A 17,253-nucleotide genomic window follows, 5' to 3' on the forward strand; every position below is an offset into this window, starting at 1 on the left:
AAAAGCAGCTAGTGGCTACTTTGGGCTTGTCCACAGAGGCGCAAAGAGTAAACTCCATCCTAGTGATGTACCAGACCTTTCCCCGTTATTAATGCAGGACCTTTAAAAATCTTGGCCACTTTGGACTTTGCAAGGATAAAAAACCCTGTCTGCATTCATGGGGATACAGAGCAGTGCAAATCTACTCACACTTCTCTGAAGTCTCTCAGCCTCACTCACCTCACAGAGTGTTTGTTGTGGGGAAGGAAGGGAAAGGAGATTGTTAGCCGCTTTGAGACTCCTTAGGGTAGTGATAAAGCGGGATATCAAATCCAAAACTCTTCTTCTTCTGGTTAGGAAAAAAAATGGCAAGTGAAATTCACACTCATGTTGATGTATTTATTTATTTATTCAAAATACTTCTTAACCACATTGCATCTAAAGATTCCAAGATAGTTTATGAAAGGGTAGATAAAATTCAGTGATATAGAAAAATGCAATATTAAACCAAAAAATAAACTTAACCAAATAAATTTAAAATTCAAACAAACCCATAGCTTAAAACAATAAAGCACAATGCAAAAACTGTAGATTTCAAATGCATTTTTCATAGCCAAGCATATATGCATTAGATCTATGCACAACGACTATTTCTCCCCTTTTAGTGTTTTCCAAGCACATTTATTTGAGAGGGTAGATTTCTTTGGAGATATTTTTAACGTGAATAATATTTTCCCTGAAGCATCAGTTGCTGGCTATTATTATGGACAAGACATTGGCAAAAAGGACCATCCATATGACATGACATAGTCTGGCAGTTCTCAGGTTCTTGTGACTTTCTTTTCTCTCTCTCCTCATGTCAGGATGAAAATAACTGTTGAAATCTCAGAATTTCCAGCAGGTCAGATATTCTATTTTCCAAGCAGCATGGGTTCTAGCGGCACTGGCAGCTCCAACTGTGTCTATCTCAGCAGAAGAGTGCCAGAAAAATAAGACACCAGGTTGATTTCCTGTTCCATAGTCTAGAGGAGAAGGAATCAGCCTCTGCTTATGTATCATTTAGAAAATATTGTGGCTAGAGAGGCAGCATAGCATCTAGGTCATTTCAGACGGGTGTTTATTGTGGAGTGAGTGCTCCTCATGCATTCACGTATTTTTGCAGCATTCACACAATGCTGGTGGCATCAAAATGACAGTCTATATTCTCCCCTCCCCAATTCAATCGGGATTCTCTCTTTCCATGGAAGATTCATTAGCTAAAAGATAAACAAATCACTACCCATTTGTGATATCTCAGTGGCCTGTTTGCAATTAAGCCCCCTTGTGGAAGCACCCTGTGCTTTTGATTTCTGCCTGTAGTTGCCAACTAAAATTTCACCTAAAGTTAAATCCAAAATGAGTGTTGATGGTTTAAGACAGTGGCGTCCCAAACTTTTTTCAAAGAGGGCAAGATTTGATGAAGTGAAGGGCTGTGAGGGCCGACCAAAGGGCCGACCAAAGTTGTTTACCTTTTTTTTAGGATTGAAGTTGTTGAACTTTTTTTATGATTTTACCCCAGGAAATCAGCTGCCACAGGGGCTGGATTAAACTGACAGGTGGGCCAGATTGGGCCCCCGAAACAGACTTTGGACATGCCTGGTTTAAGAGAATTACTGAAGGGAAGCTAAATGGTTTTTAGTAAGTCTAGCAAAATCTCTTAGGTAAGTTTCAGCCAGAGATGAGAAACCTGTGGCTTTAGAGATGTTGTTGGACTACAATTCCCATTATCCCTAACTATTGGGGCTGACTGGGGTTGATGTAGTCCAACGGCTTCTAAAACGTTACATGTCACCCATGCCTGATTTAAAGCATCTCTATATTGCCATTGGATCTACCTCGAGCAGCATTCAAAGCTAATTTGGTGGTTCCTCTTCAGGTTGATTTTTTTTAAGGGATGTCAAGGTAAAACAAATATTTTTGGTATGTCTAGCAGAATTTATTATTAAAAGGGAGGGTGGGTGAGGATTTGTATTCCTAAAACAACTTTCTGGCCCAGGTTTATATAGTGAAAAATACACAGATATAAAAAGAGCCCCGTTGCTTAGACCAAAGTTCCATCTTATCAAGAACTTGGGAATGTATGACCCATGAATTTGTCCAACCAGCCATCTAAGTTCATGATTATTACTCAGTTTTGTAGCAGTACAATATTTATTAATTATGGGTTATGTGAATACACATTTTATTTTATCTGTGCTGAAATAATTTCCAGTCAGTTTCACTGTGTTCTGCTATTATGGGAAAGGGTGGAAGAAATGTGCTCCACCCACTTACTTCATATGCATAATTTTATGATCTATATTATCTCCCACTTCGTTATTTCCCCCCTAAACTATAAAGCACCAAATGTGCTAGCCTTTCCTCATAAGAAATATGGAGTGATAATCTTGTAGCTGCCATTTTGTGTTAGTATTGACATGCTCCTTTGATGAACCTTCTCCTTGACCTTGATGAACCTTCTCTCAACTTGAGACTTTGTCTGTCCTGGTATATCACAGCCAATAATTGTTACATAAACAGTGCAATCCTATGCTATATGCTTACTTAGAAGTAAGTCTCAGTGAGTTTAATGGGCTTAGTCACAAGTAGGTTGGTCTAGGATTGCAACCTAAGAAAATGTTTGGTGGGATAGCTCAGTTGGTAGAGCATGAGACTCTTTAATTTCAAGGTTGTGGGTTTGGGCATCACACTGGGCACACTGGGGGTTAGATTAGATTACCTTCATGGTCCTTTCCAACTCTACAGTTATATGATTCTAAGTACATACATTTTCCCAGTGGAACTATATTGTTATGAAGAACATGGTTTCATTCTGTAGGACTTCTGTGTAACAGAAAATCTCCAGTAGAAAACATTTGAAACACATAGAAGGCAGTCAGGCACCAAAGTATTTCTATATGCAGTGATTTGGTGCTATAAAATGCCAATGTAACTTGTTTTTACCCATGTCCGTTCTGGTCTGATGCCAGAGCCTACTGCAAAGGCAGGCCGGCAGGCCGGCAGGCCAGTCAGGAGTTACAGAACCACAGATAGCTCTGAGTGAGCAACTTGCTTTTTCATGTTTTAAAGGTTTTTGTGTGTTTAATTTTTTTGGCAAAGGTGTTTAGGTCTAAGCAAAAAAAATTTTTTCCTTCCAGTAGCACCTTAAAGACCAACTAAGTTAGTTCTTGGTATGAGCTTTCGTGTGCATGCACACTTCTTCAGATACCTTCAGTGTTCATGCACACGAAAGCTCATACCAAGAACTAACTTAGTTGGTCTTTAAGGTGCTACTGGAAGGAAAAAATTTTTTTGTTTTGACTATGGCAGACCAACACGGCTACCTATCTGTAACTAGGTCTAAGCAGTACATGAATTCAATAACTTGTGCATTGAGGTATAGCTCAATTTCTAAATAAGATGTATAGAATCAATCTTGTCTGAAAATCACGCTTCCACTTTGGAAGCTCTGCCCCTTTCCATAAATGAGCAGAAAATTACTGCTGCTTTTTTAAGAGAGACAGGAGACAATGGCACTCTGCACATGCATAATGGCACCTTTTCCTAAATAAGTTCTGTACAAGTCCTATTGTGATGAAAACAGCAAAGCTAAAAATGGCAGCCCTATCAAGTCAAAGTGTAACCAGCTGCCACACAGCCGCTTGCATGTGGCGCAAAGATGATTGACCAGAAGATTATGTGACCCTTGGGCTGAAAAAGTTCCTCATCCTGATCTATTATATCAGTAAGTCACAAGATGCTGCTTTTCTGAGGTACTTGCTACTGGCTTCTCTCTTCAGTTAGCTATTGCCTTCTCTGAATGGCCCTTAATCACAGGATTTCTGCCTGTGATTAATTAGCTGCCTTACTGCAAGCAATTATCAATCAGGAAGGTGCTAAGAGCTAATACCAGGAAGCTAGCTGGGATGATGTGAAAATAGCATGTTAGTAACCTTGTATATTGCTAAATGGGTACCAAATGCTTAGGGGCAATTAGAATCCTGGAAGGATTCCATGAATATTCCAAAGGGGACACTCAAGCAATTTGCAAATTGTTGAAAAAGAATTCCGCTCCTGGGGTTAAAATGCAAAGTTCTATGAACACACACACACTTCCTTAAATATGAGTTGGTTGCCATAAGGATGCTTGTAGGACTTCCTTATAAAATCATTTCAAATTTCCTCTCCCTCCCTTCAAGTCTTTTCTTTACAAGTTTAACGCAATGTAGTTTCCATGTGGAGGCAAATAATTTGTCTCTCCACACAGACACACAAACACACACCCGCGACTGCCCCAAAGAGCTAACTTAGCTAAGTAACGATCCTCAGTCTGCCTGGGACAGTGACTTCTGTATGGCATTCAATTCCATTTGAGGAGATAAGCATCAGCCCATCTGGAGATAGGCCTAACTTAAATGTAAAAATAGAAGCTAATTCCACAAGTGTCCAAAAAGCCTGGGTGTTTCTCCTCTGCTAGCTACAAAAGGCAGCTACCTTGTCATGCTGTTGTCACAGTGGCCCAGCTCTGCAATAAAGTGCTTATGCCACTGATAAAAGTACCAGTTTGCAAAACTCATCAGTGCCTTTGCTGTGCAGTGTAGCCAAAGGGACCCTATAAGATCAAATCCCACACCAAGCTGTAGTCTGAGGCCTATATAATCCCTCTTTTTATTAGAACACTAGACAAGTAATGTCTCCAGCATCTCATCGCCTAAGGCAGAGCTTTCCAAACTTTTCATGCTGGTGACACAATTTTTAGACATGCAGCATTTTGCGACACAGGAATTCAGTTTTATTAGCAAACCAGAGGTTAAACTAACCCCTTTCCAGCCCCGGGAGGAGTGCGAAGAGCATTCACGCGACATGCGCTGCAGCCAACACACTAATATGTGACACACAGTTTGGAAAGCTCTTGGCCTAAAGATTCTCATGAACACGGGTGCTATTTCAGTAATTCTGAGACACCACACTAAAGCCTATCTAGGTTAACAGAATCTGTCATTCCAGGTGGGTTAATAATGAGACCATTTCCTTCATTTGATGCAGGTATTTTAATTTCAGTATAAACAGGACTCCATTTTTGCATCTCCCCCCACTTTTAATTGTTCTCTGAGACGTGGAGGGGAGAAAAAAGGGCAACCAGGACATTCCGGGATCAAATCAGAAACCGGGATGCTTCTGTAGTTCTGGGACTGTCCCTGGAATTATTATACCCCTGTCCCTGGACATACCATGATACTGTATGGTTTACCTGTATATGTTCTCGGTATATGAGTATGTCATCAACACAGCACTGTTTATATCGTATTGGCCTGAATATAAGTCTCACTTTTCCCCCAAATTCCAACCATGAAAAGTTAAAGTGCGGCTTATATTCGCGACCTTGTGGTATGCAGCCAGGAGAGGGGCAAAGCGGCGCCTGCCCCATGCGTAGTCCCCCGTCCTCTCCCCCAAGGCTGGGAAGGGAGAGAGCAAGGAAGGGGAAAGGCTGCCGGCAACACCCCCCCAAGTATGTAGCCAGGAGTAGCGAGGAATGGGTATTTTTTTCGGGTATTTTTTCTTTTTTTTCTCCCCCCCTCCAATTTTAAAGGTGCCACTTATATTTGGGTGCGGCTTATATTTGAGCCAATATGGTAATACTTTCACGCTCCAATCCAACAGAGACACACTCTTAGCTTTACTGGCAATCAGTAGTTTGAGGCAGGGTTGAAGTCAGCCCCCTGCTCATCTTTTTCTCCCAAACAGCTGATTGGCAAAATTTCAGCTTTTAAAAAAGGAGTGGGCATACGTAGCCTCAGCTGGCATGTGCAGTAGTTCCATAACTAAAAGGTGCACATAGATGACTCGTCGTCGTTTTAAAAAAATGGTTTAAAAATGTGTTTCAGTAAAACCAATTGAAAGATCCCTGAACTATTAATGACTAAATGGTGACGGTCATTCTCCTTCCACTACTAAATCATGTAGGCAAATGTGATGCCAGAAGGAGAGCAAAGGCAACACACACACACACACACACCGAATACTTGATGTGTGCTCTGTTAATTTCTGGGGCCCTTTACTTGGCTACTTCCCCTTTACCTGCTCACAGGTGAATTTTTAGGTGAACGCTACCTCCATCCTGCTCACAATGTGTGGCAATGTTCCACAAATTCACCTGTCATCACCAGGACTAATCTTGTGATTGCAGTATGTACGGGTCCTGTATGCTCTGTGGGTCTACAGTAAATGTACTCAGTTGGTATACCCAGGCTTTAGAGAAAGCCAAGGTCCAAAGAGGATTTCTGGCAGCTACTTAGTGTTATCTCACAAATAACACTGGGATAGGAAAGATAGCATGATGATAGTTCTTAGGCTGTAGGATAGGCAGTCTCTGATTTCAGAAGAGATGTTTGTCTTTCAATGAACAGGCTAGCAATGATTCTCAAACTATACTACCCAGATGGGATTGTCTTTCCTTTATATTTCAATTTATCCCAGTTTTTACTAAGTCACACTGTTTAGGGTCCATGATGATTTTCACTGTATTTTTTCCCCTTTAACAATAATCACATTTTCCTTTAAAAATATGAAGAAGAAAATGTTGCCCTAAAAATTTGGCTCTTTCAACACTATTGAACCAAGGAAAGTATGCTTGATCAGTGGATTATTCTGATTTATTTACAGTTTTCAGGGAGGGAAAAACAAGAAATAAATGCACTGCTTCAGAATTAATTTTCTAACTCTTTCCACCTGCTGTGTTCTCAAATGCAGCCACCTGCTTTGCTGTGTAACTCTCATGATTCAATGTGCGAAGAGTTCAGCTGCCCTATACAACATCTAGACACAGTCTTGTTTATTGACTTCTTATGTACAGGGCAAGCCACATATTCTACATTCATTAACTATCAACAGCTGCTTATACAGAATAGAATTTGGTAAGTCATTTTTCATGGGCAGTGTTCTTTTTTCTAAAAAAAAATGTTTAGGGGTACTCTCATTTTCCTACTTGTATTAAAATACTGCCCTTCAATGAGGCAAAACTCACCGTAGATCAGGGGTAGTTAACCTTTTTATACCTATCGCCCACTAATGCATCTTTCTTTATGGTAAAATTTCCTTACCGCCCACCAGTACTCGATGGAAGGAGGAAGGAGGATTCAGCTTGTGCCGTAGAACCCCCTACCGCCCACCTAGAATCCTGAAACGCCCACTAGTGGGTGGCAGGGATCAGGTTGACAACCCCTCTTAGATTCACAAAGTGTTTAGCGGTATGCGTACCACTGCGTACTCCCAGAAAAAAGCACTGGTCATGGATGATAACAAATGAGGCTGCTTAAATTCTCAAGTATTGCCAGGCAAAATGAATTTGCATCAACATGTCCACTAGAAAAAGTATGCATTCTATACATCTTAACAGCCTGATCCTATGAGCATTTACCTGCAAGTAATTTCAGTAGAGTTTAATAGCTCATACTCAGAAGTAATATGAAAATTTCAGTTTTCAGTTCAGCTTAAACCCAACTAAAAACTAGTCTAGTTCATCAAAGCTAGATTGCAAGCTACAACTTAAAACTACGGGTAACTTGCCCTTTAAATAGTGTGTGGTGTTTAAGAAAAAAAATCAGGTAGAAGCTAGTTAGCTTTTTAAAAAACTATTAAAAGCTTTTAAAAATAGGATTCTCTCTCAGGAAGGAAGACATCTTCCTTAAGGACTTTATCCCCAGTGAACTCACCAGCCCACACTTAATCAACACCGCTTGCTCCCCATTCACAGTGAATTAACTGACATCACTCCACCCTCCCCCTTTGCAATTCTTATTTTCAGGAATTTGAGCCACACCCCCTGACCTCATTGGTTGCAATAGTAACTGGGGAAAACTATCCAGGCATATAAATTTAGAACAATTTAGCGAGGGGAGCCTTCTACATGAGCCACAGGGCATGTGGCAGAGCATTAATGAAAGTTAAGCAGTCAAGCAAATTTGGCAGCAGGGCAAGGAGCCCAGGGTACACTACTCTGCCTCTGCTCTCCTTGATCTAAACAAAACCTAAGCTAATAATAATAATAAACTACAAAAAGAGTTATGCAGGTAGAAAGCCAGGGGTATGGGGGCTTTCCAGTGTTTTGCACTGCCTGTTCCATATACCTGTTGGATAGAAGTTCAGGTGTGTCTTCAATGCAGTGAGCTCTTGGCTTTCCAGGAAAGTTTGTTCCCTTGAGGCCAAGGGGGTTGATCTGGAAAAGCTGAGAGAGACAGAGAGGTTGATGGATGATGCCTTTGGGGGCATTATATATGTGCCCCACTCCCAAGATGATAGCTCTCCTACTGTCAGGGAGAATGAGGGTCCTGGGGACAGAAGACTTCATTCTGAAAAAGTGGGAAATGATCCTTTAGAATGGACTCATTCCTTGGGATGAGCAGCTATCCAATTGTGCCAAGAATACATCTCTGCAGGGTGGGGGTGAAGGCATTCTGGTGATGAGTGATTTGATCACTAGGAACACAGATAGTTGGGTGTGTGCTGGGCATGCAGACTGCAGGGTGAATTACCTGCCTGGCACAAAGGTTGTGGGTGTTGTCCATCATCCAAATAGCCTGGTAGATACTGCTGGGGAAGAGTCAGTGGTTGTGGTGCAAGTCCACATCAAAGACTTGAGGAAATGCAATTGTGAGGTCCTGGAAGCAAAGTTTACATTGCTAGGTTGGTTGCTGAAAACAGGTCCTCCAAGGTAGCTTTCTCTGAAATGCTACTAGTATTACGGAAAAATGTAATATGGAAAGAGGGACAGGGATCACCAGGCTAAGCAAAAGGTGAATTTTATGGTTCTGTAGATACCCTGGCACTGCCAGGCAGAGTACTAAGATACTTTAAGGAATCATCCTTGGTATGAAAACCAAAGAGCTAAAGAGGGGGGAGCTTTACATATACTTGTTCTCAGCCACCAGCTGGAAGTTAGCCAGTAGACACTTCAAAGTGAAAGGCCTGATGGCTTTATAGATCCAAACACTGAGTACATTAAAGGATGAAATGCCAATCTGAGTGGGGTTTAGCTTTGGTTTCTAGTCGCCTGGCAAACACTCTAGGGAAAATCACATTAAAATACTAGCTAGTGTACAGCTAATGACACAGCTAATTAAAAGAGCCTTCTGTCCATAACATCAAATATGGCATTCTCCGATTTTCCTCTGCACTGTTGTATTCAGAAGGGGACATGGGCTAAGGAGATTCCTTCTTCCAACTGCTATCGGTCTGCTCACATCCTCTGAATTAATTAATCTGGAAAATTACCAGCTCTGTCCTCAGAATTATCAGTGTAGTAGGATATGAAATGTTTGTATGTTATAAATCTAGGTACAGGATGTTTTTAAAATTGGTTCCAGGGATTCACCTGCTAATGTGAGCCATTTAAGGACGTATTTGTGTCCAAGTCCACCTTTACTAGTAACCCAGTGGGATATATTTTGTCTATAAACCTGTTGCCCTGATTGCTGGAAGGACTTGTCCATTCCAAAGCCAAAGGGCTATAGCTCAGTGATAGAGCAACTGCAGGCTGGGAGAGAACCCTGCTTGGAACCCAGGAGAGCCACTGCCAATTGGCATAGGCAACACTGAGGCAGATGGGCCAATGGTTGAACTCACTGTAAGGCAGCTTCCTATATTCCTATGTGTACTGCGTGCCAGGAATCTCTAGAGCCACCCTCTACTCCAATATGAGCCTGCTAGCCCGCTAAGAGTTTCATCTGAGCCCCCACATAGTGTTTCTTGATGTCTGTGCTAAGTTGAGACCAGGAAAGAGGGCCTTTTCAGGAGCCGTGCCCACTCTCTGAACCTCCATCCTGAGGGAAGTCTGTCTTGCTCCCTTTTTTAATGGCCTTCCAAGTGATGGTCAAAAGAGTTGCTTAGGAAGACTTTCAGGTTGAGGACGAATTTAAGCCCCCTGCTCCATTTGTGTGCTGTGCCCTTCTCTCTTTTTTTTAAACTCTGCCTTTTATTTTAGTGGTTTAGCAAAGCTGATTTTTTTGTTTTAATTAGTTTTTCGCTGATTAATAATGAGCTTATTAAAGGAAAGGTTTTTTTTTATAGTGATAAGCGTGGAGACCTTTGCAGCCCAATCCTATGCAGGGTTAGGAGCAGTCCGTTCATTTCAAAGGCTGGGGGCACAACAAAATCCCCAAACACACCATTATACCCTTCCCTAACTGGAAATATTGCATTTTGTACTTAATGTTTGCTGAGGTATCCCCCTGAGTTATGTGCAAAGTTGGACCTTCTGTTGGCCATGAATCTAGCATAAGGAGTTGGGATGTGGGGAGAGATGTTTGTTCCCATCTTTTGTCTGAATTATAGATGAGGGGAGACATGCAAATAGAAAGGAGTCAGAAAATATATTTCTATTTCAAAGCCCAGAGAAACTATTTGTTTGGTCCTTGCATGGTGCAAAGCGGTACGTGGGAAAGACAGTCCTGCTAGTTGCAGCTTTCTCTGAGAAAGCTTTACAGAGAGAACTTTACATATAGATGGAACCTGGCTTCTTAAAAAAACTCTGTAGATAAGGATAAATGGGCCTTAATCTTGTCTATTAACTCCAGGACCAGAAGGGAGTGTATAGAGAGCATATACCTTTATTTATATGCTAAAACATTTCTTTTTCCTGGGATTAAGTCAACTGCACTCCTTAACTTGACACTATCCCAAACAGTCACTTACACATTCCTGAGAAAAGAGGAAATCCATCACCCCAAAAGAAGTTCACATAAGCTATGCATACACTAATTTATATGTATTGATGCAAATATAAAAATATTTAGCATAATTTAAACAGAAACACAGTACATCTCAGTGTAGTGGGGAAGACTAAGACCAGGTGACTTGTGTGACTGCTCAATCAACTAATCTGGTGCTTGCTGTTGATGGGTGACTACAGGGCCCCTGCTCTCCCTGCTTATGGTTCTTTCTCTTTAAACTGCACACCCCTTGCTATCTGTAAAGCAGGACATATGGCTACTGTAATCCCCGAACTGATGTAATTGTGTGGGGCAAGAAATGTATCCTTGATGCACTTTTTGTTACGTAATTCACACACAACTGCAACTACGGGGTAGTTGTTTGCGGACATTGTCACCTGAAAAAAACCCCCAATGTTCATCCATTTAAGTTTTCCTTCTGAAAACAAAACAAAACAAACTTAACCAGAAATGCATTGAATGCAGCCAGTGTTAGCTGACTAGGACAGTAAAATACCCAAACCTTTTTCATAGATCAGGGAAAGGTTAAAAAAAAAGTGTTGGGGTATCAATAGGTTGACTATATATTGTTGTTTGGAGACATTTCTGTAACTAAGGTCAGGTTTCTTAGTGAAGTTAGAAAAATATTCCATTAATACAATTTCTACCAAAATATAGGAAACCTCCCTCAAGCTTTTACTACACTGGTATTTGATTCATTAGGCCATAAAATATTCTTAAAAATGCATCACAGCTATGCTGCAGAGCCTCTGGTCACAAGTGCACCTTCCTTCATATGTGGTGGGAGTGTGAAAAAGCACCGGCTTATTGGCAGGCTATATTCACAGATCTTTCAGCAATAACAAACCATTGTCTAATTGCAGACCCAGTATTAGCTCTCCTGACTGTTGAAAGTGATTAAAACTCCACCCTTACTGACAAGGAACTGCTAGCTTTGCTTTTGACTGCAGTCAGACTTGAAATCACCAAACATTGGAGCTCTGCTTTGAGTTGCTCTAGGGACAGCTGGTTTGAAAGGGTGTGTGACATTGCCTTTTCTGAACATTTAACCCATCATAGGAGGGTTTTAAGAAGGGTTATGAAATGGGACCATTTTGATGTTGTATGGTGTCTTTTTCCGTATTTTTCTGTCTGTAAGATGCCCCCATGTATAAGATGCCCCCTAGTTTGGGGGACTCAGATTTAAGAAAATGGGGGGAGATGACCCTGTGTATAAGACGCCCCCTAATTTTTGACATTATTTTTTAGGAAAGAAACCTAGTCTTATACATGGAAAAATAGGGTATATGCTTTATAAATAAAAATAACACTTCATAGGTCCCCAAGAACACATGCCTTTAAGTGGCAAGGCCATGTTATTGTTATGTTACTCATACTTCCAAAATGTTCCTTTGTGGAATCTATTATATTATGATGTCTGCAAGGGTGCACTGAACCTTCTGCTTGTTTTATTCTAACTGCAGTAATGTGCTGCACATAGTCACTGTTCTTTGTTGCTTTATTGTGTGTCTTGTTTCCAAGTTGTTGTTTTGAAAACTCAGTAAACACATCTTTAAAAAGAAAAAGAAAAACACTCCACAAATCTGTTAACATTAGTTAATTTTAATTCTCAGTCATAGCAAAGTTTTTTTCCTAGACAATTTACAGTATATTTTATCACATTTCCACTTTAAAAGATAGTTTCTGTTGTTTGTAAGTGTTTGTTGACTCAATATGCAGGCACAAATGTTTATTGCACAGAAGAAAATCTGCTTCCTCTGTGTGTTTTCTGGCTTTGGATGTTTAGGTATTGTCATGCACATGTCATCTGACACCACATGCACAAATTTTATTTTAGGTAAGAATACCCAACCATACATTGGAAATCTCATGAGGGCAGAAAATGCACCCCAAAAACTGATAGCGTGATTTCCTCCCAGACATTGAATGAAGGTTAAAGAGCCCTTATCCTCAAGGTTTGTCGCCTAGTGACTGAATGGCCCATAGGCTTAATAAAATATATAGTCATCTGAATATAGAAGAAGAAGAAGAAGTTCTGATACTGGCTCTATAACCTTCAACTAGATTAACAGATGGTTTGGTTTTGCAGAGCTGGCAAAAACCATTAGGCAAAATGAGGAAGTCACCTTGAGCAAGAGGCAATTTCAGTTTCTCTCTGTTTTTCATTTTTCCATTCATTAGATCAATTCTCCACATTTCCATATCAGTTTCCGTTTGCCTTTTTTTTAAAGTGCTCCTGAAAATTCATTAGCATTTCCTTCCAACATGCAAAGCTTCTGTGCAATTTTGCCTAACATACACACATTTGCAAAGCAGAGTTCTGAAGATGAGGCATTTTTGAATGTCATTGTCACAACTATATGAACCTTTTTATGCACACTGCACCACAGTGTATGCATTTTGGTACACATTACTTGCAATATTCAAAGAACTGCGAATTTCAAAGGCTGGCTGTGTCCTTCTGTTTTGAATTAGTTACATTTGTCTTTAAACTGAATCAAATTTATTCCTCATCCCTATCTGTATTTCGTGGCACTTTATTAAAATGTGTGCCACTCTCTTCTTGTTGTGGTTAAACTGAAAAATTACAGTTAGTTCTATTCATTCCCCAAAGCTACTGTAGCAGAGGTGGGATTAGAGCTTCAGTTTCTCATCTGTGCCCTGAGCTTTGCCCAGCACAGCCTATTCCCAATTGTTGACAGCTTCTGAAACCAGCTCATTTTCTATCTGTTCCATCAAAATGTCAATATTGGTTTTGCTTTTCAGCCAGCTGAGCCATTTAATTTCCAGCAGCAAAGGGCTATTTTTGCAAGAAGAGAGCCAAGAAGAATGGCTAATATTGCATGTTTGGGGGAAAGGACAAGTCTGCTCATATCCCAGGTCAATGCCAAAATCATTTATGGGCTGACATCAGTTGAATGCCTGTGACTCTGCTTGCAATGGTACCCTGTATCTTTCGGAGAGCCAGTGTGGTGTAGTGGTTAAGAGTGGTAGTCTCATAATCTGGGGAACCGGGTTCGCGTCTCCGCTCCTCCACATGCAGCTGCTGGGTGACCTTGGGCCAGTCACACTTCTTTGAAGTCTCTCAGCCCCACTCACCTCACAGAGTGTTTGTTGTGGGGGAGGAAGGGAAAGGAGAATGTTAGCCGCTTTGAGACTCCTGAAGGGGAGTGAAAGGCGGGATATCAAATCCAAACTCTTCTTCTTCTTCTTCTTGGAGCTCAAATAAAAATTAAGTGAGTTTTAGATATCAGCTTTCCCTATGCTCCACATTTTTGTAATGTTTGAAAGTGTTTTATGTGTCATGGCTTTACCCCAAGTAACTTTGAATATCATGGATGCTGGTGATTTGTTTATGTCCCTAACTATTTGCTATTGATCTGAAGGCCAGCAGCCCAATCTTAAAACAATTTTATAGGAGAACAAATCCCACAAAGAGCAATAGTATGTATTTTCTGGTAAATATGCTTGTTACAAAACTTCTGTTAACATGCCATATCACCAATCTTATGCATGTTTGCTGTAAGTGAATCAAGCTGAGTTTAGTGGAGTTGCTACTAAGCATGTGTGCAGCATTAATATGAAACTGGTGTCCCTATTTTCTAGTGTCAAGGGCATAAGTCCCTTTGAGATCAATGGAAATTCAAGTCAATAGGAGTGCTTTCTTGGATGGGTATCAAAAGCCAAAGTCAGCAATATTCAACTTATCTTATAAGTGGCATTCACTGTTTCACCTAACCATCCATTAGAGAGCAATGACAATAACTTGTTCCTCTTGCCAGTCCCAATATGTGCAGCAACTTTTCCATAGGGGCAATACGCCATACTCTTTTATACCAACTGTTTAAGATCACACCTTTTATGACCTTCCAGAATGTGGCTATAACCATATATGCTGCCACTAAGAGAAATCCAACCCTAACATATATATTTTTACTAGAAATGCATTTTAAAATGTTGGCTGCATTCATATGATATATTTAAAGCTTAGCTTGTTAAGGTCTGTGACAGGTAAACTCCAGTTCACAGGATTCTTTGGGGAAGCCGTGTGCTTTAAATGTATGGTGCAGGGCAGCCACTATAGGAGCCCTATACAGTTGTTGTTGTTATTGTTGTTGTTGTTTTGTTATTATTTATTAAATATTTTCTTGGTTTACAAAAGTATGTGCGATGTCTCTCTCTCTTTTTTCCCCAAGTAACATTTTTTACAGATCAGTTTCATTTGTTGAAACATTAGGAAGAAAAGGGGGAAAGAGGTGGAGGGGGGAAAGGTGAGTGAGGGTGGGGTCGGGTGATGATTTTTCTATTTTACTTAATATATGTGGGGTTTTGTGACAGTGTTGCTTGTGCAGGTTCTCTGCTATTCACTTGTGTTTCTTTGGTGGTGAGAGAGGTTGGGGTTGGCCTAGGGTGTGGTTGTCTGTTTGTGATCAGCTGTGATCTTTGTTTTCATGTGTGAGTGGAGTGGGTGGGTGTTTTAGATCAGGTTATCCATATTGATTTGTATGTTGTTGTCGGATTTTTGTCATTGTCTTGTTGGGCTGTGTATGTGACAAAGGGGAGCCATACTGGGGTGAAGGCATCTTCTTCTATTTGTCCCCATGTCAGTTTCAGTTTATTGGTTAATTTTTCTAGTAAGGCTGTTTCCCATACTATTTGGTACCATTGGTCCATGCTTACTCCTGACAGGTCTCTCCAATGTCTGGTTATGATGTTTCTGGCTGCTGAAAGCAGGTGGGTTATGAGTTCTTTGTGGTGTAAATGGGCGTTATTGTCTTGGAAGATGTTTAGTAGGGCCAATTCTGGGGTGATTTCTAATACTTGCTTAGTTATTTTACATATTTCTCGTATGGCTGTTGTCCAGAATAGTTGGATTTTGGGCAGTGGCGTAGCGTGGGTTGTCAGCACCCGGGGCAAGGCAAGTAATTTGCGCCCCCTAACCCGTGGATTTGCGCCCCCTAACCCATGGATTTGCCCTAACCCCAGATGTTGCGCCCGGTGCGGCCGGCCCCCCCTGCACCCCCCACGCTACGCCACTGATTTTGGGATACTCCCACCACATGTGGAGGTATGTGCCTGTGGAGGTGCACCCTCTCTAGCATTTTGATGAGGTTCCTGGGCATATTAGCGCTAGTTTTCTTGGTGTTAGGTACCACCTGTAGGTGAGTTTCAGAGTGAGTTCTTTTATTTTCATTGATATGGATTTAAAGGGGGGTTTAGACCACATTCTGGGGTTAATCTCATAGCCTATGTCATCCTCCCATTGTTTTTTTATTGTGTCTAGGGGGTTGGAGCCCCATACAGTTGCCATTATTAACAATCACAGATGTGTAGTTTCAAGGTTATCTTTTAATGTGTATGTGCCCCTCTGGTGCAATCCCTTCCCTCATCGGTTTCAGCCCACATTCTGGTAGGCTGGGAAATCTGGACTCTGACAAAAGCAGGCAGCGCACTTAAGGGATCTCTCTAGCTCCACTAGTCACTTTTCACAGCCAGTATGTGCTGGTAATAAGCACTGCCATGATGCAGACAGCTGCAGCCTGAGACACCTGCAAGATGGAAATTGTGTTCTAGCTGTGGCTCAAGCTCAGGTCCTGCCTGCTGCATCCGAGTACGATTGTAGCTTATAGGAAGGAAGTGAGAGCTCAGCGGCAGCAGCTCCAGTTTAAACTATTAAGCAGATTTCCCACAAAGGTAATTTTCTGCTTCCCTGACTCAATTCTATTCATCTTTTAGAAGGTAATTAGTATCCCTTCAGTGTGCCTTTATGCCCAACTAATTGCACCTTGGTTCGCAAGTTAAAGTTAATGCCTACCCATTTAAGCTAGAGCAGTAATATCCAATTAGGAATGAGCCCAGGCAGAAATGTATACTGGGGCACCAGGCTCTGCCTTGCTGGTTTGATATGCTTTTCTGGTTCGCACCAGTAAAAACATTATAGTTTGATGTCTATGTTGTGCCTGAGCTTTCACACCTCTTTCTAATGAGGCTGTTTGCAATGCACAGGTCATTCTGCCCTTCCCTGCTCAACATTAATGTCATCTCAGGACCTTGCTGGAAAGGAAGAGCATTCTGCTCCAGCACTCATGTGAGCTAAAAACGCATAGGGACTGTTTGTTTCGGGCTGTGCTGTGGTATGATGTTCTTTGGATGTAATATTAGGATAGATTGCAACATATTTTGTACATTGCAAAAGTGCTCTCCAGTCCCCAGGCAGGATTTAAATTCCAAAAGCTGGATCACTTGTGTTATAACATACTAGATGGCCAGGGCTGGATTTAGAGGCATGCAGCCAAAGCAAACGCCTGGTGTAGCAAACTGGGAGTCCCTTCTCACAGGCTGCCGGCTCAACAGCTGAAACAAATAGTACATAGGAAGCAGCCTTATTTTGAGTCAGTAACCATTTATTCATCTAGCTCATTATTGTCTACAGCAGCTCTGGAGATACTAGAAATTGAACCCAGGACCTTCTGCATGCAATGCAGATGCCCTAACACTAAGCTAGTCTTCCCCATGTTGGACATTTTCC

Source organism: Podarcis filfolensis (assembly GCF_964270895.1).
Source record: "Podarcis filfolensis genome assembly, chromosome: 6".
NCBI lineage: Eukaryota > Metazoa > Chordata > Lepidosauria > Squamata > Lacertidae > Podarcis > Podarcis filfolensis.